The sequence below is a fragment of the Oryzias latipes genome, chromosome 11 (assembly GCF_053564925.1).
Source record: "Oryzias latipes strain Hd-rR chromosome 11, Olatipes_Hd-rR_3.1".
Classification (NCBI taxonomy): domain Eukaryota; kingdom Metazoa; phylum Chordata; class Actinopteri; order Beloniformes; family Adrianichthyidae; genus Oryzias; species Oryzias latipes.
In genome coordinates, this window is record NC_136247.1 from 27,510,735 (window position 1) to 27,533,439 (window position 22,705).

At 40.4% G+C, this 22,705-nt stretch overlaps 1 long non-coding RNA gene and 1 pseudogene across 2 annotated transcripts; one reads left to right on the top strand and one right to left on the bottom strand.

The window, feature by feature from the left end:
* Positions 1 to 4,275: 4,275 nt before the first annotated feature.
* LOC144995417 (uncharacterized) lies at positions 4,276 to 5,446 on the bottom strand. Its single transcript, XR_013658956.1, has 2 exons — positions 5,312 to 5,446; positions 4,276 to 4,811 (listed from the first exon to the last, which is right to left on the bottom strand). It is a non-coding gene; the product is annotated as an uncharacterized LOC144995417 (long non-coding RNA).
* Positions 5,447 to 13,891: 8,445 nt separating this feature from the next.
* Positions 13,892 to 22,430, top strand: LOC101173719 (major histocompatibility complex class I-related protein 1-like; annotated as a pseudogene). The gene is made up of 8 exons (XR_013658951.1): positions 13,892 to 14,844; positions 15,527 to 15,580; positions 17,410 to 17,677; positions 18,011 to 18,285; positions 18,367 to 18,669; positions 18,832 to 18,939; positions 19,065 to 19,082; positions 20,612 to 22,430. The product of XR_013658951.1 is annotated as a major histocompatibility complex class I-related protein 1-like (transcript).
* The last annotated feature ends 275 nt before the right edge of the window (positions 22,431 to 22,705 follow it).

The following is a 22,705-nucleotide window of genomic DNA, read 5'->3' on the forward strand; positions in this document are numbered from 1 at the left end:
CAGCGAGCTGATTTGCGTACTCCCTGAGGACCTTCCCAGTCACACCATCTGGGCCCGCAGCCTTCCTGGGGTTCACTGCCCTCAGCATACAACTCACTTCAGGCTCCTGCACTGTGAGGCTTCAGCTGCTGCAGTCTGAAGTATGGGCTTCAGCTGCCCCAGGTCTATCCATCTCGAAGCGTGCAAAGAAGTGGTTTAACTCCTCTGCGAGCACAATGTCGCCCACAGCCGTCATGGTGTTGCAGGACTTGTGGTTGGTTAGGTGCTGGACCCCCTGCCACACCTGTCGTGTTGTTGTCTCTGAAGTGGTCCTCAATCCTCCTCTTGTAAGCTGCCTTGGCCTCTCTGATGCCTTCTTTAAGACTAGCCCTGGCTGCACTGTATTGCACTTTGTCACCGGATCAGAAGGCAACATCACGTTGCTTCAGCAGGACCTGGACCTCTATAGTCATCCAGGGTTCCTGATTGGAGGACACCCTGTGACGTTTGACCATGGTGACGTTGTCAATGCAGAAGTTAATGTTAGAGAGCACGGATGAAGTATGCTCCACAAGGTCCTGGTGTGCCAACACATTCCAGTCTGGTTCTCCTCCTGACGGGGGTGTATGCTGGAATCAGCACCAAGGACGTGTGATCAGACAAACCCAGATGTGGTAGAGGGGTTGCTCTGTAGCCTGACATCTGTCAGGTACAAATAAAACATAGGGGAGGGGCCCAATTCCATGCGGCCACCAAGGGAGGGGGGCCACTACCAAGTAGCTCCCCCTCCTAGTTGTACCTGTTTTAATTGCATCTCTTTTATGGTAAGTCTTAGAAACAAATCCTTTTCATCTCTTGCTCACAGGAACTAGTCATTTAAAATACCCACTTCTCTATGACATCTTCGGCCAGCTTGTATTCTATTTGAAATACTATTTAGTGCTTCATGCATCACTCTAGCAGCAGCGAGTTCTGACAGATTAATAAAAGCATCGTTTTAAGCAATTGGACCCAATTTTTTAATAAGAAATTTGAATTTCTAGTTTAGTGTGTATTGCTTCTACCTTTAAACACAGTTCAATAAATAAATGCAAATGCAATAGCATGTGAAAGAAAATCAAACTACCATTTCATTCAGTGGTGATCCATCAACTCACATTTTTCTTTTCTTGGTGACCATCCAGCAGACTGACCGATCCAGGATTCTCTATTCTGGTTCAGGTTTGGGGGAAAAAATCCTATTTGGAAGAAAAAAAAAGTTTTTCTTTTACTTTATTTTGCATTAGTGAGTTTATTCAATGATGACAAACTAGTTTTAATTTTAAAACATTTTTAAAAACACCCTTAAATTCTAAATTTAACATGATCTTTATGTTTTTTTTATTTAATTCTAGACACTTTTCAGCCTGTTTGGTTTAGTTGTTTCTTTTTTACATTTTGAAAATGCCTCTCTCCAAAAAAATAACTGGTTTTATATATTTAATTTATTTAGACATGCTTTTAAAATAAGAAAGTGAAAAAGAAGCAAATACTTAATTTGTCTTTAAAGTTTTAAAGCTGTAAATGTTATGTTATTGTTGTTGTTAATGTTATGTAATGTTAATGTACAGGCTCCGCCCGGAGCAGCAGCCTGTCACAGCAGCTCCCTCTCTGTCGTGTTTTTTTCGTGTGTTTTTTGGAATATTCTTACTACTATTATTCTTACTACTTTTACTACTTTTTGCTTTTACTTTTGAACTTTTAAAAGTACACAACCATGGATGTGCAATTTTCAAGACTAGCTCTTTGGCTCTTTTTTCTCGCTGGACTGCTTCTATAGACATCGGGGGACCCCGACAGCCGCAGCTCCATTGTTTACACACGTAAACAGCTGCTCGTGTACCACAACACCGGGCTGCACTACTTGGACAGACCAGACATTCCTGCCGAGATCAGGAGGAAACGAAGAAGAGGATGCAGAGCAGGAGTTAGGCGCCGAGAGAGGAGAAGTCGGTATAAACCATGCCTGCCGACTGTTGTTATGGGCAACGTGAGATCTCTCCCTAACAAGCTGGAGGAGCTAACAGCGCTAACTCGACTACACAGAGAGTATCCGGAGAGCAGCATCTTGTGCTTCACAGAGACTTTGCTGAATGATCTTTCCCCTGACGAACATGTCTCCCTGAACGGATTTCACCTCGTGAGAGCGGATCGGACAGCTAGAGAGAGCGGCTAGAGGAAAGGAGGTGGGTTAGCGATGTTTGTGAACGACAAATGGTGCAATCCGAGACACATCTGTGTCAAAGAGAGACTCAGTACGCGGGACATTGAGCTGCTGGCTGTCGGACTTCGGCCATATTACCTGCCGCGCGAGTTCTCGCATGTTATCGCGATAACTGCGTATATTCCCCCATCTGTTAACGCAGAGGTGGCCTGTGAGCTTCTTCACACTGTGGTGTCTCAGCTGCAGACAGCACACCCCCATTCTTCCCATCCGGAGACTTTAATCATGCTTCACTTTCCTCCACTCTCCCAAACTTCACCCAGTATGTTACGTGCCACACCAGAAACAACAAGACACTGGACCTACTGTATGCAAATGTGAAGGATGCATACAGCTGTTCCCCCCTCCCCCCACTAGGTTGTTCAGATCACAACCTGGTTCACATTTTGCCTATCTATAAACCTGTGGTGAAACAACAACCTCCAACTACAAGATCGGTGAGAAGATGGACAGAAGAGGCCAGTGAGGAGCTGAGGGACTGTTTTGAGACCACAGACTGGGAGGTGCTGTGTGGACCGCATGAGGACATCGACAGTCTGACACACTGCATTACAGACTACATAAATTTCTGGGTGGAGAACGCTGTGCCCACGAGGACGGTGCAGTGCTTCCCCAAAAATAAACCATGGGTGACCCCTGAGCTGAAGACCCCGTTAAACCAAAAAAAGAGGGCTTTTAGGTCAGGAGACAAAGAGGAACTGAGGAGGGTGCAGAAGGAACTTAAAGTGAAGATTAAGGAAGGCATGGAGAACTACAGAGAAAAGGTGGAGAATCAACTACAACAAAAGAATGTGAAAGAGGTCTGGAGAGGCCTGAAACCATCTCTGGACTCAATAAAGACAATAGGTGCAATAGACCTTTTTCGCAAAAACCGGAAGTACGTCATCAACGTGTAAACATAGTTCCGGTTTGTGCTTCGCTGGCAGAGGAATGGCAGAGCCTAGAGTGTTTTCGAAGAGCCTGAGTTGTGTTCCGAAGTTCACCAGCGACGATGTGGTGAAGAGTGTGAAGATGCATTCGTCCACTAAAGGAAATAAATTGGACAAGGGATATAAATTCGTCCACGAAGAGTTTATCCACCATTACCAAGGTAAGCTTCAGCTAGCTTAGCCATAGCCGCATCACAGTAACTCTGTGTGTTTACGTCAACTGTAAATCCTGGTGTTATTTGTAATATAAGGTATAACACATCGCAGTGAATATGTTGTGTGTATGTTTAAGTGAAAAGGCATGAGATTAACATAACACCCAAAAATTTGGTGAAGCTGTAAATAAGAAATGTTAAGTTGCCCGTATGCGTGTTCATTTATTTTGCTGCGGTTGCGGCACTTTCTTCACTTATTATTTTTCTGAAACTAGGGTGACCATACGTCCTCTTTTCCTGGACATGTCCTCTTTTTTGATACTTATATAATAAAATAACATTGAACATAGATGAAATGTAATCATATTTGCTTTATGTACGCAGCTCTGAACACCAATTACTCACAAACTCACTTCACTCCTCTTTTTTACAAACTCAAATCTGGTCACCCTACTGAAAGTTATAGTTTCATGTTACATTGATGTAGCAACATAAGTATGTCTTAACTGTAACCTATTTAATTTATTGTTTCCAGATATCACTGGATGGATGCAGAAAGTTTTTTTTTCTAATCTTATGACTAACCAAATTATGGTTACAGCAGATATAATGAATTAAATCTAAATGTAGTTATGCACTTATGTCTAACTTTTGTGTGTTGTGTTTCTCTTGTGTAGGACCACAGCCAGATCCATATATGATGGCATCTGGAAGCAGATTATGCCAGGTGCAGCCCCCTGAGATGAAAAGAAAGAGAACTTGGATATATATTATGGCAAATGCATGAATGCATACCTTAAATTACACTTATCTTGTATTTAACAATCAGTTCAGCCTTCTGTCTTACTGTTGATCTGTAATGTTATTTTTTATTGTAAATGTTTGATGTTATTTGAGTTGTGATTAATCAGTTGTTGTTACGCATACCTAAAAATTAAATGAGGCACAATTTTGACCAGAATTGTTTTATTTGTTCATCTAATTTTTTTGTGTAGTCAAAGTCTCATTTCAACAGAAAAATATTACGAATATAACAATTATATTTAATTAGATTTTAAGAATATGTGGAAACACTAAATTTTTCCATACTATTTGCACATTATACATTATTTACATACCAAACATTAATTCACTCTTCAAAACAAAAGTCCATGATCATTTGCCAAAACACGGCAGTTAAGCCAGATCTGATTCACACTGCCCATCAGTGTGAGCGGCACGGGAGAGTCCCTGATGTGAAAGGACTTTATCCTGCTGATCACTCTTTCCACTATAATTCTGAGGCGGGTGATGGCTGCGTTTGTTCTGTTTCCTCCTTGCTGATGGAGCTGAAAGCTTAAAAGGTGGAATCATGATCTTAGATCCAATGTCAGTAAGCAGGTCTTGAACGAGGAACTCTTTGTCCGCCATGACATCGTCTCCTGGCTCCAGCAAAGGAACTTGGCTTCTAAGTCATGGATGTAATCAAAGCCTCATCCAGAGCACCTGGAAAGAAATTAAAAACCAGTCTTAATATATTTATGCTACCTTTCAACACAACACAGTAATCATGTTTTGAAAAGTATGTCAAGTATTTAATTACAAATACATTTCATTTCAAAGTCAAAGTCAGCTTTATTGTCAAGTATGCTGCATCCATCAGACATACAGCACAGATGAAATTGCTTTCCTCTCACCCCACAGTGCAAGCAGCATATAAAATAATAAATAAACGACTTAAAAATAGATATAAAGACAGTAATAGTAGGAAGAATAACAGTAGTCTAAACAGTGCTAAAGAACAGTGGCATGGTTAAAGTGGCAGTGGCATTTATTTTTGTTAATGACAAAATGCTCAAAATTAGTTAAATACATGTAATTAAAATAGGTGAGAGCATGAACAGCTTTTATTATAAACATTCATTTGTTCAGGTAGAAATGCATTTATCCAATAACGGTACACATAGTTGACTAGCGTTAACTAAACACATTATGAACAACCTTACCTGCAGGTGGGTGTGTCCCGTAGTCCTGATCCATTTACTGCCTTAGCTTAGCCACCGTGTCGCCATCTTCACAGCATAGCTGCATAGCCTGACGTTTCTGTCATATACTGACTCCATTCTCAAAGGAGCAGTAAAGTTTTTCCAAGGGAAAATACTCGGGGCAACACCACTCTTCAGGCGACGAACGGCGCAGCCGCACCACAATCCGGAGCGAAGTGCCGGCAGCAGAGGGTGCTACCTGTGTTTACATTAAAACTATGCCCTTCATCTCTTCGGATCGCCTATATCCATTTTGGTTTCAGGTTTGGATCCAGAAGAAAATAATGAAATGAAAGGTAGGACTGTTTTTGGTTGGAAGACGAACAGCCTGGAACACAACAGAAACTGCAACTCTTCGACTCTGCCATTCTTCATATCTGCTGCTACGCTAACAGGAAGTTGTTTTACACGTCATTGACGTATTTCCGGTCGAAAAATGCGGAAGTGTGAAAAAGGTCTATTAGGGTGATCAAGAGTGGGCTAACGAGCTCAATTCATTTTTCAATAGATTTGATCCAGGGCCCACTCCCCCACAACTACCCAGCCATCATCGGACCACTCGAAACCCCCAATATGCCGGTCACAGCTCCCACCCCCCATCTACCTTTCAACGTCTGTGCCGCCAAACGTCCTCAGGACAACATTAACACTCCCCCCACAACACCCTCCACAATCCCCTACTTTGCATTGCATAAAACCGAGAGCTTAGGAGGATCAAGACCAGGAAAGCCACAGGGCCAGATGGCATCTGCTCCAGACTGCTCAGGGACTGCGCTGACCAACTCTGCCTAGTTTTAGCATACATGTTCAACCTGAGCCTCGAGATGAGGAGGGTCCCTGTGCTGTGGAAAACCTCCTGCGTGGTCCCAGTACCAAAGACTGCACAGGCAAGGGAGCCCAACAACTACAGACCTGTGGCTTTAACGTCTCACCTAATGAAGACCCTAGAGAGACTGATCCTGAATCACCTCCAGCCCCTAGTGGGCCCAGTGCTTGACCCCCTGCAGTTTGCATATCAACCTGGCATCGGAGCGGATGACGCTGTCATCTACTTGATGCACAGAACTTTGCTACACCTCGAGGAACCTGGAAGTACTGTCAGAATCATGTTCTTCGATTTCTCCAGCGCCTTCAACACAATTCAACCATCACTGCTAAGGGGAAAGCTGGAAGGTGCGGGGGTTGACAACCAGCTGACCTCGTGGATTGTTGACTACCTCACCAACAGACCACAGTACGTGAGGCTCCAGGACTGTGTGTCTGCCCAGGTGGTCTGCAGCACGGGGGCACCACAAGGGACAGTGCTCTCTCCCTTTCTCTTCACCCTCTACACATCTGACTTCAACCATGACTCAAACAGCTGCCATATCCAGAAGTTCTCCGATGACACAGCCATCGTTGGACGCGCGTCAGAGGGAAACGATCTGGAATACAAGAAAGTGATCAAGGACTTTGTGGACTGGTGTGAACTCAATCACCTTCAAATCAATGCCACCAAAACGAAAGAGATGGTGGTCGACTTCCGGAAAAAGGCTTCTCAGTCTCCCCCCGTGGTCATTTAGGGACTGGACATCGAGAGGGTGGATGTGTACAAATATCTTGGTGTTCACATCAACAATAAACTGGACTGGTCAGATATCACAAAGGTGCTGCACAAGAAGGGCCAGAGTCGCCTCCACCTCCTGAGGAGACTGAGGTCCTTTGGTGTGTGCAGGCCACTACTCAAGGCCTTCTATGAGACTGTCGTTGCATCAGCAACTTTCTATGCTGTGGTCTGCTGATGTGGAGGCATTAGTGAAAGGGATAAAAAGAAACTGGACAAGCTGGTCAAGAGAGCTAGCTCTGTCCTGGGCTGTCCCCTGGACTCAGTAGACTCTGTAGGTGAGAGGAGGATGCTGACCAAGCTGTCCAGCATCCGGAACAACCCCTCCCACCCCCTGTATGCGACGGTGAGGACTATGAGGAGCTCATTCAGCCAGAGACTGCTGCACCCACAGTGCAAAAAAGAGCGTTACCGGAGGTCCTTCATCCCAACAGCAGTCAGACTATACAATAACACGGTCTAGGACTGCTGAAAACCGCTGCTGCTATTTATTGCCTTATTTAATCCGTCATTTATGACCTGTACTTTTACTTCCACCTTGTATTATTTTTATTCTTAATCATCGCTACTTTGTTTTTCGTACTTTCCAACTGCTATTTTTCCTTGTTTTTGGCTGCTGTGACAACCCAATTTCCCCCTGGGGATCAATAAAGTCCTATCTCATCTCATCTCATCTCATCTCATCTCATCTTATCTTATGTTTTCCAGAAATCCTGCCTCATCTGCTGCTGATGACCTGGATCAGGTGTGTTTAGCCAATAAGGAGCTTCAACGGCAGGTTGGTTGGAAAACGTGTTGGACACCGGCCCTCCAGGCCTGGATTATGAGAGCCCTGCTTTAAATGCTGCAACTTGAAGGTTTTTCAACTCAAAGACCAGGCAGCACTGAAAGTTCCAGAGCATGCAACAGTCTTTGTTCTGCATGTTCTCCATGAGAAATGTAGATCTCACCTCCATATGCCCAGCAAAGACCTATGAGGCATGCTAGTGTCACCACAAGCAGGTCACAGAATGGAATTGAAGCAGCAAGCTTGTTGGCAGGAAGCTGCAGATGAACTGAGCTGCTGCTGCTATTTGCAGCCGTCTTTCTCAGAAACAGAAGGAATGGATCTAGACATGACCAAACTGTTAACAGCACATTTCATTAGAAACCATTTCCTGTTAGAGTCAAACTGAAGAGATGAAAAAAAAACTGAACACAACGTTTAACTTCTCAATTATTCAACCATGAGTCTTTCACTAAAATCATATATGTCACACGTACATGTTACAATAATTTCTTCTAGAAAAAAAAATCAAATAAAAACTAATCATTCTTTTTGTTCTTTTTTCCTGTAAATAATATCTTGTGAAAAAATACTCTTTGGTGCTAAACCTTAATTACTTTATCATCTTCATCATCTCTTGTCATTTTATTTCACTGGTTTTCTTTGAAAGTTGTTTAAAACTAAAACTCTCTTGGTTTTCTCCTTTTGCTGATCTGTTGTTTTTCCACTATTTGTCATACCACAAACCACACAGTGAGCCAGATTTGTTTCCTTAATGCTGACACTGCCTCAAGATGTATCTGCACATTTGATCATTTTAGTGACTTTTCAAACTTATAGTTGATAGTAACTGAATCTTTGTGTTGAAGTTCTTCCAGTGGTTGTATTGAATTGAATGGGAGTCTCTCTGCAGCATCAGTGCATGAAAGAGTGAATGACATGAGTGGAGTTTGTTCTGCTGCTACTTCCTGAAGGTTTGCAGTTCAGAGCTGACTGCTTTCATCAGGAAACAGTGAAGTCTGCTCAGTTAGTTTGATCTCTAAAGATGTTCACACAAATTGAAGCTGCAGCAGATTGGAGAGTGAAATTTAGCAGAAATCTTCATCCAGATGGAAGAGAACAAAGTGAAATGGAGATTTTAGATGATGAAGAGTGTGACAAAGTAGTTATCTACTTGTCACCGGTCTATCATAATTCATCACTTTTAGACACATAATGCATAATCACAACATGTTCAAGACTTCTTTGATTTTTGTAATGTTTCTCACCTTCTCTTCCTGTTGCCCAAGGAACAACATGGTGGCCAAGGCCTTTACTTCCTGTTTAATAGTTGGGCACAGGAAGTGGAAAGAATTTGGATTTCTTTGTATATACATTTTGTTGTAATGATTTCAGTTGTTTGTTTATTTATGTATGTCTTTATTTGCAGGACTTTAACTGTATTATTTACAAGACATTTCTATCTTTTGTTGTAATTATTTGAAATGTTTGTTTTTTGTTTTTTTTTGTTTGTTTTTTTTTAACTTGTCCTGTCCAACAGCTGGGCAGACAGATGAGAGCTGAGGGCCTCTTGTGTTGGACATATTTTACTTTAACAAGAGGGGTTATTAATCTTCAGACAAACCAAAATGTTTGAAATGTTTGTTTAAATGTGATTTCCTTCCTGGGTGTGGCCAGCCAATTAACTGGAGCCCATAAAAGAGAAGGAGCTTCAGTGTGAAGGGAGGGATGTGTGAGCTGTGCAGCCAGAGTGTGAGACCAGAGAATAAAACCTGTTCCTGAACTTAAGAGTCATCTGCCTCCTATGTACACCAGGCCACTCTTGTCACGTCACATTGTGACAAAGAGCAGCACTCTGATCATGGATTACAACAAACTGGTGAGCAGAAAAACTTCAGACTAAATACTACAATATTATTTCATACCAACCTCAAATCATTTGGACCAAATCACTGTTATTTCTCTGATATTTGGATTATTTAGTAAAACAGACATTTGGAAATGTAGATTATAAATAATCATCATGTTCAAATAAAGAACTTCCCTTTTTGTCCTTCTAGAAAGAAACATTGCTGCAATACTGTTTAGTCATGAAGAAATTGTAGCATGCATGACAACGGTTTGAATAGAATTCTGGAAAAAACTAAATCTGCTTTTTAGAAAAACAGAATCAGAAGAATCTTCAAGCTGAGAGAAGAAACTGTTTCAGAGTTTTCAAGTTTTCTCTTGGAGTTTTCTGTTTTCTGATTCTGGCTGGACCCATGACTCGCTGTAAGAATTTAACATTTTATTTCCAACATCTAATATTCAGTTTTTAGGTACACTGTAAAAAAATCTGTATACTTAAGAGTAAAACACTGTAAAACCACAACAAGAAAACCTAAATTGTTATTTTGACTTAAAGTTCCTGTTAATCAGTTCATTCATTATGACCCCAGTGACTGCCTAGGAAAGGCTTTTGCAGCTTTATTAGATGATGTTGGTTTCACCCAAAGTGTGAATGAACCCACTCGCTGTCATAAGCACACCCTGGACCTTGTTCTAACCCATGGTATAGAGATCAGCCAGCTGAGTGTCCTTCCTCTTAACCCCATCATTTCTGATCACTTTCTGATTACCTTCCAGTTTACACTGGAACATCCTTCTGCCCCAGTGAATAAGAAACAGCTTAGAAGAACCTTAACTGACCGTTCTGTGTCTGAGTTTAAACACACAGGTCAGCCAGTACTTAGTGATATTCTGAGAAAATACTCTGAGTCCAGCTCCCATAGCATCAGTCCTAGTATAAATGACCACTTTGTTAATGATGCTTTACAAGCCCTCAGGAGTACACTCGATGTTGTTGCCCCCTTGAAACCTAAGTTCGTCAGACAAAACCGAGTAGCACCGTGGTTTAACACTGAAACTCGTTCTCTTAAACAAGAAACCCGTAAGTTGGAAAGAGAATGGCGCCGCTCCGGTTCAGAGCAGTCTCTGGATATCTGGAAACACATCCTATTAAATTATAAAAAAGCTCTGCGTAGAGCTAGAAGCCAGTACTATTCAACCTTAATATCAGAGAATGGAAACAATCCAAGATTTCTTTTTAGCACTATTGCTAAATTAACTCCCAGTCAGAGCTCAGTAGAACCACATGTTCCTGTTTCTCTCAGCTCTGATGATTTTCTTACATTTTTTGATAGTAAAATCTCAAATATTAGACATAAGTTAAATGAAGTTATTCCTACCATCAGCCCAGAACAGGCTGAAGCGGTAGAAATGGAGGCATCCATAGAAACCTCTGTAACATTAGACTGCTTCACTGCTGTGGATCAAGCGGAAATAACATCAATTATTACGTCCTCCAAATCGTCAACGTGTCTGTTAGACCCAATTCCCACTAGACTTTTTAAAGAAACTTTTCCCCTAATTAATGATCCCATATTAACAATGATAAATGCCTCTCTGGAAACGGGTTACGTGCCACAGTCTTTTAAATATGCAGTTGTTAAACCTCTTCTGAAAAAGCCCAGTTTGGATCCTAGCATCTTGGCCAACTATAGACCGATATCAAACCTGCCCTTTATTTCTAAAATCCTAGAAAGAGTTGTAGTTAAGCAGTTTTACTGCCACCTACAGGACAACAGCCACTTTGAAGACTTTCAGTCGGGGTTTAGACCCCACCACAGCACGGAAACTGCACTAGTTAGAGTCTCTAATGACTTGTTATTGGCCTCAGAAAAGGGACTAGTTTCTATTCTGGTCCTGTTGGACCTCAGTGCAGCCTTTGACACTATCCATAGATTAGAGCAGGACATAGGGATCAGAGGATCTGCTCTCCAGTGGTTTAAATCCTATATATCCGATAGGTATCAGTTCATTAATGTAAATGGCCATTCCTCTCACTGCACTCGAGTTAACTATGGAGTCCCACAGGGCTCAGTTTTAGGACCCCTCCTGTTTACGCTTTATATGTTACCCCTAGGAAACATAATCAGGAAACACAGCATTAATTTTCATTGTTATGCCGACAATACGCAGTTGTATTTATCCATGAAGCCTGACCAGAATGACCAGATAGAGAAACTGAATGCCTGCATCAGTGACATCAAGACCTGGATGACAATTAATGACCTCCTCTTGAACCCAGAAAAAACTGAGGTCATTATACTAGGTCCTAAAAACCTCAGAGATACTCTGTCTGCTCAGATAGTCTCCCTGGATGGCATAAGTATAGCCCCTAATTCCACAGTTAGAAACCTTGGGGTTTTATTTGACCAGGATTTATCATTTAAGGCTCACATATCTCAGGCGTGTAGAACTGCCTTTTTTCACCTGCGGAATATTGCTAAGATCAGAAATATACTTTCTAAGAGTGATGCTGAAAAACTCATCCATGCATTTGTTACGCCGAGGCTGGATTACTGTAACTCTTTGTTAGCAGCGTGTCCTAAGAGTTCCTTAAGAAGTCTCCAGCTTGTTCAGAACGCAGCAGCAAGATTGTTAGCAGGAATTAGCAGAAGAGATCCCATCACTCCTCTGTTAGTTTAGCTCCATTGGCTCCCAGTTGATTCCAGAATCAAGTTCAAGATCCTCCTGTTAACCTATAAGGCCTTACATGGAATGGCCCCGTCCTATATTAAGGACCTCATAGTCCCTTACCATCCAATGAGAACACTTCGCTCGCAAAATGCAGGACTGCTTGTGGTTCCTAGAATTAGTAAAAGTACGGTTGGAGGTAGAGCGTTTAGCCACCAAGCCCCTGTTTTATGGAATAAACTCCCAGCTCATGTAAGAGAGGCCGACTCAGTTTCTACATTCAAAGTTAGACTGAAAACATTCCTATTTTGACAGGCTTATTGTCAGACTAGTTAGTATTTAGAGCAGTGTTTTTCAACCTGTTTTTAGCCACGGCACACTTTAACCCTGACAAAATCCCGCGGCACACCAGCATCCATTGGCAGAAAAAGCAGGAAGTTGCGGCTGTTTTTTTCTAAGAGATGAACTCTATTTTTGGTATTTTTGTTAGAACTGAGCGACTTTATCAGCAGAATTAAGAACAAGGAAGTGAAGACTTTAACCACTTCTGATTGGTCAGACTGATGACATGTGATTAAGCCTTCAAGAATGATTGGCGGAGACAGTTAAAGGGGCGGGACTTTTCCTTACACAGTTATAGCTGCAGCTAAATCGCTGTACCGTGATTCTTATCAAAATGTCTTTAATAGAATTAAATAAACACAAAGAAAAAGTAATTTTAAGATCCTTTATATTCTTAACTACTCAGTGTTTCATCAGGGCCTGTTTGGATGAACAAAGAGCTTATATCCTGGAGATGGAAAATGTTAGTGCAGTTAATGAGGGCAATCTCCCACGGCGCACTTGATCATCTCCCACGGCACACTAGTGTGCCGCGGCACACTGGTTGAAAAACACTGATTTAGAGATTATTTAACTTAATGTTAATTTGTTTAAATTAAACTTAATAACTTTTTCTTTTAAAAGGCTGCTAGAAGTTGAAGCTGGGGTAACTATGGTGCTCCGGGGTTCTGTCCTCTTTTCTTTTCTACTTCTACGCTTCCTCTCCTCTATTCTTGATCATAATTTATCATTTAGTTCTCCATGCCACTGTTTGGTACAGTGCGATTCATGTATTGTCCCTCTTTTCCTCTCCCCTCCTGGGGAGTGGGAGTGCTTCCAGACTCCAGTTGGCTCATCCGTGCTCCAGTTCCTGACCGAGTACCTTGTCTCTGCTCCTGCTCCTACACCTGGCTGTGGATCCTGCCTCTGGCTCATCTCTGGCTCGTCTCTGCTCTGTACCTGACCGAGTACCTTGTCTCTGCTCCTGCTCCTACACCTGGCTGTGGTTCCTGTGTCTGGCTCGACTCGCGCCTTTGAGCGTCCCCACAACCACGGCTGGATGAAGTGTGTGTGTGTGTGTGTGTGTGTGTGTGTGTGTGTGTGTGTGTGTGTGTGTGTGTGTGTGTGTGTGTGTGTGTGTGTGTGTGTGTGTGTGTGTGTGTGTGTGTGTGTGTGTGTGTGTGTGTGTGTGTGTGTGTGTGTGTGTGTGTGTGTGTGTGTGTGTGTGTGTGTGTGTGTGTGTGTGTGTGTGTGTGTGTGTGTGTGTGTGTGTGTGTGTGTGTGTGTGTGTGTGTGTGTGTGTGTGTGTGTATTTAGGAAGCTAATTCTTCTCTAAGAGTTCTGGTAAATCGCCTGTCCGTCCTGGGGGAGGATCCCTCCTTCATGTGGGCACCCCTGAGGTTTCTTCGTTTTTTCCGGAATCCGGTTTTTTGGGGAGTTTTTCCTTACCGCGAAGGGGGGTCTAAGGGCAGGGATGCCAGTATAGCTTAGTCAGTTTGTTAGTTCATTTTAGTATTTTTCTATTGAACTCTTTGTATTCGTGATCCTTTTAAGTTCATGTTTTACTTCGAAGCCCATCGAGACGACTGTTGTTGTGATTTTGGGCTATACAAATAAAATTGAATTGAATTGATTTGAACAATTGCAACAGTAAGTAGATAAATAAAAGAATGAATGAGTTAAAAAGGAACACAAATTATTTTGCAATTTCATGGACAAAGCAGAAATTCAAAATGCCAGCAGAAGAGGATCTGACTGTCATTTTGGATCCAATAAAACACATTTCTTTTACCACAGCAAGAATGGAAGTAAAGGACCACATATGACATTTACCATTTGGGGAGAGTAGATAAATACTACTGATAAATACTTGATTGCTCTGATTTTATTCATGACATCTTCAGCTCCTGTGTTGCTTCTGCTAACACACAGAGGTAGAGACACTGATCTAGAATAGGAACTGTGTGGAGAAACAGAAAGTTGGTTCAATCAGGTCAGACTAGTTAGACAGGTTAGTTAGACATTCTGCTTCTGCTTTTAGACAGAGAAGAAAACAACCTGCAGAGCTCAGAGATCTGTTGTTCAGCTCACAGCAACAGAGACATCTGAACCCAGAAGGACCTGGACTCTGATATGAACCCATGAAAGACCGGGATTATTTACTATCTGCAGTGAGGATAAACGCCTGAGGGCTCGGTTCTTTGAGCAGCTGACGACTCCTGAACAGAATCGAGTTCAGACACTCTGACTTTTTGGCTGTTTCCTCTGAACATTCCTTACATACATGTGAGTATCTGTGTGGTAAAAATCAGTTTTGTTGAGAAAAAACAGCTTCTTGATTTCTAAAAAAGGAGGATGATGTTTAGTTTTTTAACAATTCCTGCTGTGGTGTTCAGAACAGTTGAAGGACAGATGGTGGTGGACTTTGCTAAAAGAATAATGAAGATAGAAAAGACAGAAGCATAGAGTGACACAGCATAGCATAGAGGAGGATAAAAATCAGTTCTATTTTAGGATATAATGCAACCTGAAACAGACCAGTGTTTGCATAGTTGTGGTTGGGGAGATAGCCAGACAGCAAAGAATGTTGGTGTGAGGATGACTCTGGTGGTGACGAAGATGAAAAGGACCAGAGCAGAGAAGAGGAATTGATACAGTCTATAGCAGATCAAAAAGTTCTTCCAGATGACTAAACATACAGCTACAGTAATCAGGTGAAGAAAAATGTCTTCCATATTTCCATAGTTCTTTGTTTGGTTTCATTTGTTGAATAGGTTTTCTTCGTTCTTGTAATTAACTTTTTTTCAGGCTTATTTTCCAATCACTGTCTCATCTGGTTTTATTTACTATTTATCCACAGCTGTTATTTTTTAATCCATTAGAACCCAGACTTATATTTCCTTAAATAGAAAAGTATTAACTTTAATCCAAACCACTTGGATTAATAATCTGTGTTTGATTTCACCAGAAAAGATGAAGATGTTCATAACTCTGTTCTTCCTCTGTCATGCAGCGTCTGCAGGTAAGACCACAAGCTGCAGTTTTTATTTCAACATTTCCTACCAGACATTGTTGTTACTTTGGAGCTAAAACAGATGACATTGCTGTCATTGTTCACGTCCAGAAACAAAACTCTGCATAGGTAGCTGAGTTTGTGGAGATGAAAACATTTAGAAAGCTGTTTCATTCTAGTGTGTGTGTGTGTGTGTGTGTGTGTGTGTGGGGGGGGGGGGGGGGGGGGGGGCTGTACTAGAGAGACAAATGTTTCTGAAATTAATCACTATGCAGCAAATTCAACTAACTAGAAAAAGAAAGTCAGCTAAGGTCATAGACTGGCTTCAGCTGGAAATGAAAAGGAAACCTGAAAAGCAAAGAAGCAACAACGACATAGTACCAATTTAAAACAACATTTTTATCATTTGTGACTCAAAATCAGAAGCATGGCAGATCTAACTCTGTTACAGACAGAACATTGCTAGAAGCACAGCAATCTATCTGCAGTGCCTTTCGAAAGTTTGCGGTCCTCTTGAACTTTTCAACCTTTGTCACATTTCAGGCTTCAAACAAAGATATAAAACTGTTACTTTTTTGTGAAGAATCAACAACAAGTGGGACACAATCAGACAGAATTTATTTAATATTTCAAACTCCTCTAACAAATAAACTGAAAAATTGGGCTTGCAAAATTATCCAACGTCCTTAAGTTAATACTTTGTAGCCCCACCTTTTGCTGTGTGTTCCTTGTTCTTTATGATGCTCTCTGCGCTTTAAACGGACCTCTGAGTCAATCATCGAGCAGGTGCATTTATACAGAGACTTTATTACATCCATGTGGATTCTATTCATCATCATTCGTCATTTAGGTCAACATTGGATCCTTCAGAGATCCTCAATGAACATCTGAAGAAAGTTTGCTTCACTGAAAGGAAAGGGGCGGAATCATTTTGGACGCCCAAAATTTCTGCCTTTTATTTGTTAAAGTTTAAAATGTCCAATAAATTTCGTTCCACTTCATGATTGTCCCCCACTTGTTGATTCTCCACAAAAATATTTCAGTTTTATATCTTTATGCACCTGAAAAGGGCAAAAGGTTGAAAAGTTCAAGGGGGCCAAATACTTTGGCAAGGCACTGTAGATTCATTGCTGTGCTTCCAGCAACGTACTGTTTGTGGCAGAGTTGAAACAGCCATGGTTCTGATATTGTGTCACAAATGATAAAAATGTTGTTTTTCAATGGTTCCAGGTCATTGTTGCTTTTATGCTTCACAAGGCACTGTATGGTCTGTGATTACAGCTGTCAATCAAAAACAGCTTTGCAGTCACATTAGTTAAAAGACGCAGGAGAGGATTTTTTTATTTTTGAGTTGAAAAACACACAGTAAAAGTTAAGTCTGGATCTTTTCTTATTGCAAATAATTATAAGTTTTTGGCGATGTTTAATGGTTTCCCCCTTCAAGAATAAAGTGGTCAAAAAACAAATGTGTAGTTGAAATTCCATTATAGAGCTCTCCTAAATTTAAGGGAAAAATATTGAATCATTGTTGTGATGTTACTCTGTGAGGAAATATATTGTTCACCCAAAAATGTAAATTATATTTTGATAAAAGAAATTGTGTTTCAGTATGAAATATATTCAAAAATTGCCATGCATACAATTTTACTTTTAGGCTGCTCTGTAGATCATAATTTGTTTTTTGTTTTTTCAGTGACATTATTTAAGGCGTTGAGTCATTGATTCATTTGCAACAAGTAAATAAAAATAAGTCCTCAGTTAGGAGATGCTCTAGGGACTTTATTTTTTATAAATATATTTTGATAAATGCAGAAATAAGATGTAATTTTTTTCTTCAGTGAAACACTCTCTGAAATGGATCACCACTGGCACTTCTGGAGAAAACAAACCTTCCTGAGTATGTGGTTACGGCTTTAATGGACAAAGTTGAGCTTGGAAACTTTGACAGCATCAAGAGAGAATTTGAATCAAAACAAGACTGGATAAAAAAACTATTCAACGAAAGACCTAAAATCTTCCAGTATTATATAAATAAATGTCGTCGCAATCAGCAATTATTTAAGGCCAACATGGATGTTTTCAAGGATCGTCTAAATCAAACTGAAGGTAAAGTTGAAGATTTACGGTGTTTAATTCTACAAAGAAGTTCTCATGTGGAGATCCTTGTTTAAAAAGTGTTCCCATCTTTAAACAAGTTAAATGTTCTACAAAACAAATCAACATGACCTAACGGTAAAAACAAACAAACCCAAAGGTGTCTGGTTTTCAGCTAGCAGTTTTAATAGATAAAATCATTTTTATTACCCTTGAGATAAAAGAGGAAGACAATTCCTGGTAAAATAAAGGTAAAATAAAAATGAAATAAATAATCATGAAAATCTAAATTAGACATTTCTAAATGACTCCAACCTCATTATAGTGTTCTTCTTTGGTGTTCAGGTTCTCACATTCTCCAAAGAATAGGCGGCTGTGAGTGGGACGATGAAAGCGATGAAGTCAAAGGTTTTGAACAGTACAGTTATGATGGAGAAGAATCTGTCTGGACCTGCAGACCGAGACATGGATTGCACCAAAAACACAAGCTATTGTGATAAAACATTTATGGGATGCAGACAAAGAGAGATTAAAGCACATTCAACACATGCTCATATCAATGTGTCCTAAAATGCTTCAGGATTACATGCACTATGGGAGGAGTTTTCTGCAGAGAACAGGTAGATTCAACAACACTAACTAGTTCATACAAATAAATGCTGAATATGGGAGACATTTTTCCCTTTATTTTCTTTGTGCAGAGAGTCCTTCGGTATCTTTTCTCCAGAAGACTCCCTCCTCTCCGGTCTGCTGCCATGCCACTGGCTTTTATCCTGACAGAGCTGATCTGTTCTGGAGGAAAGATGGAGAGGAGATCCATGAGGGTATGGAGAAGGGACAGATCCTACCTAACCATGATGGAACCTTCCAGATGAGCTCAGAGCTGAACGTTTCATTGATCAAACATGAGGACTGGAGGAGGTATGACTGTGTGTTCCAGCTCTCTGGACTAACAGAAGACATCGTCTCCACGCTGGACAAAACACAGATTCAGACAAACTGGGGTAAGATTGTAAACTTTAGCCCCAGCACCTTAGTGTTACCTAATCCAGATCATCTTTAAAACAGAAGCATGTGAGGAGTTTCTAACAAGAAGTCACTAAAACACTTTTGATCTGCCAAGTCTTTTGACCCTGAATGTCAGTTTGATCCATGTTTCTACTCAGTTTCTCCATCAGAGTTTCCAGTTGGTCCTGTTGTTGGAGGAGCAGCTGGAGTGGTTCTGCTCCTGGTGATCAGTGGAGTCCTCTACTGCTGTTGGAGAAACAGAAATGGTGAGAAACAATGAAATCACAGGATCCATTCAGTCCAGATCATTGGAACAAAAAGACTAGATTATAAATTAATGTCATTTCTAGTCTATATGATCTGACTGTAACGTCTTTTTACTGTGTTTCAGACTTCCAGCCTGTTGATGGTAAGTGTTGACCATTTAGAGCAGGGGTGTCCAAATCCAGGCTCCAAGGGTCGGCCTCCGAATGGTTTTCCAGAAATCTTGCCCTATTGATCTGCTGCTGATGACCTGGATCAGGTGTGTTTAGCCAATAAGAAGTTTCAATGGCAGGTTGGTTGGAAAACATGTAGGACACCAGCCCTCTAGGCCTGGATTTGGACACCCCTGCTTCAGATCTTTGATCTTTTCTCTTGATGTTTGGAATAATATAAGATATGCAGAAGGTTCCAAAAGACTCTAAATCCAACACAATGACCAAACGCATCAATGCAGCGATGCAAAAAGAAAATGAGATGAGGGGAAACATCGGCAGAATCTTCAAGATTGGCTGCTGCCGCCTGACTTTTGGATAAGTTGTTGGTGTGGTGGTGAATGTAGACGGCGGCAGTCAGGTGACTACCAGGCGTCAATCAGTCAGCCGGGGATTACGTCATGAATATAGTAGCCATAAGGCGGGCGGCAACAGCTACGATTGGCAGATGTGGAAATGTCCCCACATGGCCACCATCCACATCAAATGGACCCTCAGCCACCCGGTAGCTTGGAGGTGTATAAAAAGCAGGCCATTATGCATTCCTGGTCATTCACAATTCAGATTTTGAGCACAAATTATAATCTTTTTTTCACAATAATCTATCATTTACTCATTTATAGACAACATGCCTCCCAATAAAAGCCCAAGGTTCTGATTTATTCAGGTTCTTCTCAGCATCAACCACAATTCAATCAGACGGTGGCAGTGGGACGATATCACATGAGCAGGGGGGTGGCAGTCTGAAATCTGCCAATCATCAGATAATTTTAGGAACCTTGGAGACCCTCTTATCAGTCAGTTATTGTGCTGCTTCCTTTCTTCCAACCGCCTGTCACTGGACTTTAATGTGCCCAGGCAGCCACTGTCTGATGGAAAAAAAATTGTCTGGTCGCCGTTTAATTTGAACTTTTCTTAAATCCTCTGTGCCCGCTGTTAGGTGCGGGAAAACGTGACTGCTACATGATTGCAAATGCCGCTGCACCTGCCAATTTCTCTGAAAAACTTACATTTAAGCCCCCCCAAATGTGACCAAAGTCTTACAGGGTAAAATATAATCATATACTTTAATAAAAATAAATTTGTTCTCTTTGTATATTAAAAATAATTTGTTTCAAGATCTTTGCAGCAAAATGTTTAGTTAAAAAATATACATTAAAAGTGACAAACAAACCTCAGGAGAATATTTTTTCTTTCCGTGGAAAAAGGTGCAGAATCATTTCTGCTTTTGGGTTTGCCAAAATGTTTTTCTGTCTCCAAATTTACTATAAATGCTCATAATGTCAAAACATGTCAAATGGAATCAAGAGAAAACTGTAAATGGGATTCTGCATACAAATGTGACTCCACTTTCAGCTAATATTTAAAATTATGTGAGAAAGGCTTTTTGGAACAAAACTCTTTCTCTCTATGAACACCACCTTAAAACAGTCTGTTGCTCATTTTAAATTTTTCTTTACAGATGGTCTATAAAAAGAAGAAACCTCAAGTGAAGGATCCAAAGAATCTCAAGAAGATTTTTTTTTTTTGTCTGATGAACAGTTGATTTGTACAAAAAAGACACAGAAACACTACAGTTGATTTCACTATTATCAGCACATGGAATGAAATAGTGAAGGCTGTATTGGAGGTGAAGCTTCTGGGAATCAGTTCTGATCCGTGCTGACAGTGAACGTCTGAGACGGATCCTGAATCAACTCTGGAACCAGGAATCAAACACAGCTTCTATCTGCATGAAGGTGTTCTTGGTGTATATATGTCATTACTCTACTATTGCAATACTGTAACTTCTGGAAAACATGTTATTTCTGTGTTACTATCCATGTTTTAGTCACAATACGATTTTTTTTCAAACAAATTTTTATTGAAAAAGCACGACAATTATAGATTGCATTAATAGATTACAATGTTCTTGCTTTCTCAGTTTTAAATGAAAATAGAACAAACGTGTGAGAGAGCAGGGATTTTCAAAACAATGGTATGACATAATTTCAGTGACACTTCACATAAAGTCTGATCTTCTTGGCTTTACATATTCTGTCCATTTAGACCAAGTACTTTAAAAAAAAACATCCAGTTGTTGTTGTCGTGAGTGAGAAATTATTTCCATAGTATAAATTCTTTGTACATTGTCTAACCAGTCCTCTGCCGTTGGTTGTTCAGGTTTAAGCCATTTTCTGATTATTGTTTTCTTACTAGCCGCCAGTAGAATGTAGAGCAGTTTTTTACTTTTATTGTGCAGGCCATCTATTTTCCTAAAAAAAAGACTTTCAAAGGACAATGGGAAGACAATAGAAAATATATTTTACAGATGTTCAGGAATGTCAGACCAGTATTTCGTGACAACCACACAGTTCAAAACATATGGAAGTGATTGGCTACATTATTACTACACCTCCAACATTTACTGACTGTTCCTAGGTATTTTTTCTGAGAGGGTGTTGTAAGAAACCTTGTTATGCTCTTCCAACAGAATTCACGCCAAGTTTTTGATTCTGTTGTGACTCATTGTTTCCAACATAGTTGTTCCAAATCCTCTTCTGTAATAGTGAGCTCTCCTTACTCTCATTTTTCCTTTACATAATACGTGTTCACCCCAGTATGTGTCAATATACTTTTGTATCATTTTGAAATTATTTTTGTAGGGCATATTGTTTTTATTATTGTTTGAAAAGTTTGAAGAAACCTCGGGTCATCTGCGGGTATTTTAATCTTTTGATTGAAATAGTGCCTGACCTGTAAATATCTGAAGAAATCCTCAGAGTTTAACCTGTGTTTTTGTTTTAGGGGTAACAAATGTTTGAAACACTCACTTTTTGACAAATAAGTTGTAATCAGTTATTCCTTTTGCAATCCATAATTTAAATCTGCCATCATAATTGTTGGGGGTAAACTCTGAGTCGTACGCACACCATCTAAGAATCTTTGAGTCTTACACCAAGTTACATTTTTTGACTGTGTCATTCCAGGTAAGCATGATGATTTAATCATCATACTTACCAGCTAATAAAGCTTCTCATTGTATTCTTTCAGAAGCCTTCAGCTCTAGATCTTTCCATCCTGCAACGAATGCTGATAAGAGGCTTCAACTGGGCAGCACTGTCTTGTAAACGAGGGAGATTTCTGCCACCTTGATCCGTTTTATTGTAATGTTTTATATTTAGTTCTGGTTTTTTTACCTCTCCATATGTATCTTGATAACATCTTATCCCATTCTACAAATTGCTTTTGGGGTATGGGAAATGGTAAACATTGGAATAAATATAACATTCGTGGTAAAACATTCATTCTTATTGAGTCAATCCGAGAGTGAAGATCTAAAAATGGTATTGCATTCCACCTTTACAGATCTGACTGTAGTTCATTATTAAGTGGTCCATAGTGCACATCAAACATCTTTGTGCAAATGAATGCCTAAATATGTAATTCGGTCTGCTTGCCATTCCCATTTGTAATCATCTTAATATTTTGAGGGGGGCTGTAGTTTAAAGTTAAACCTGGGTCTTGTTTACATTAATTTTAAACCCTGAGAGAGTACCAAAGTCTTTGAAGGATT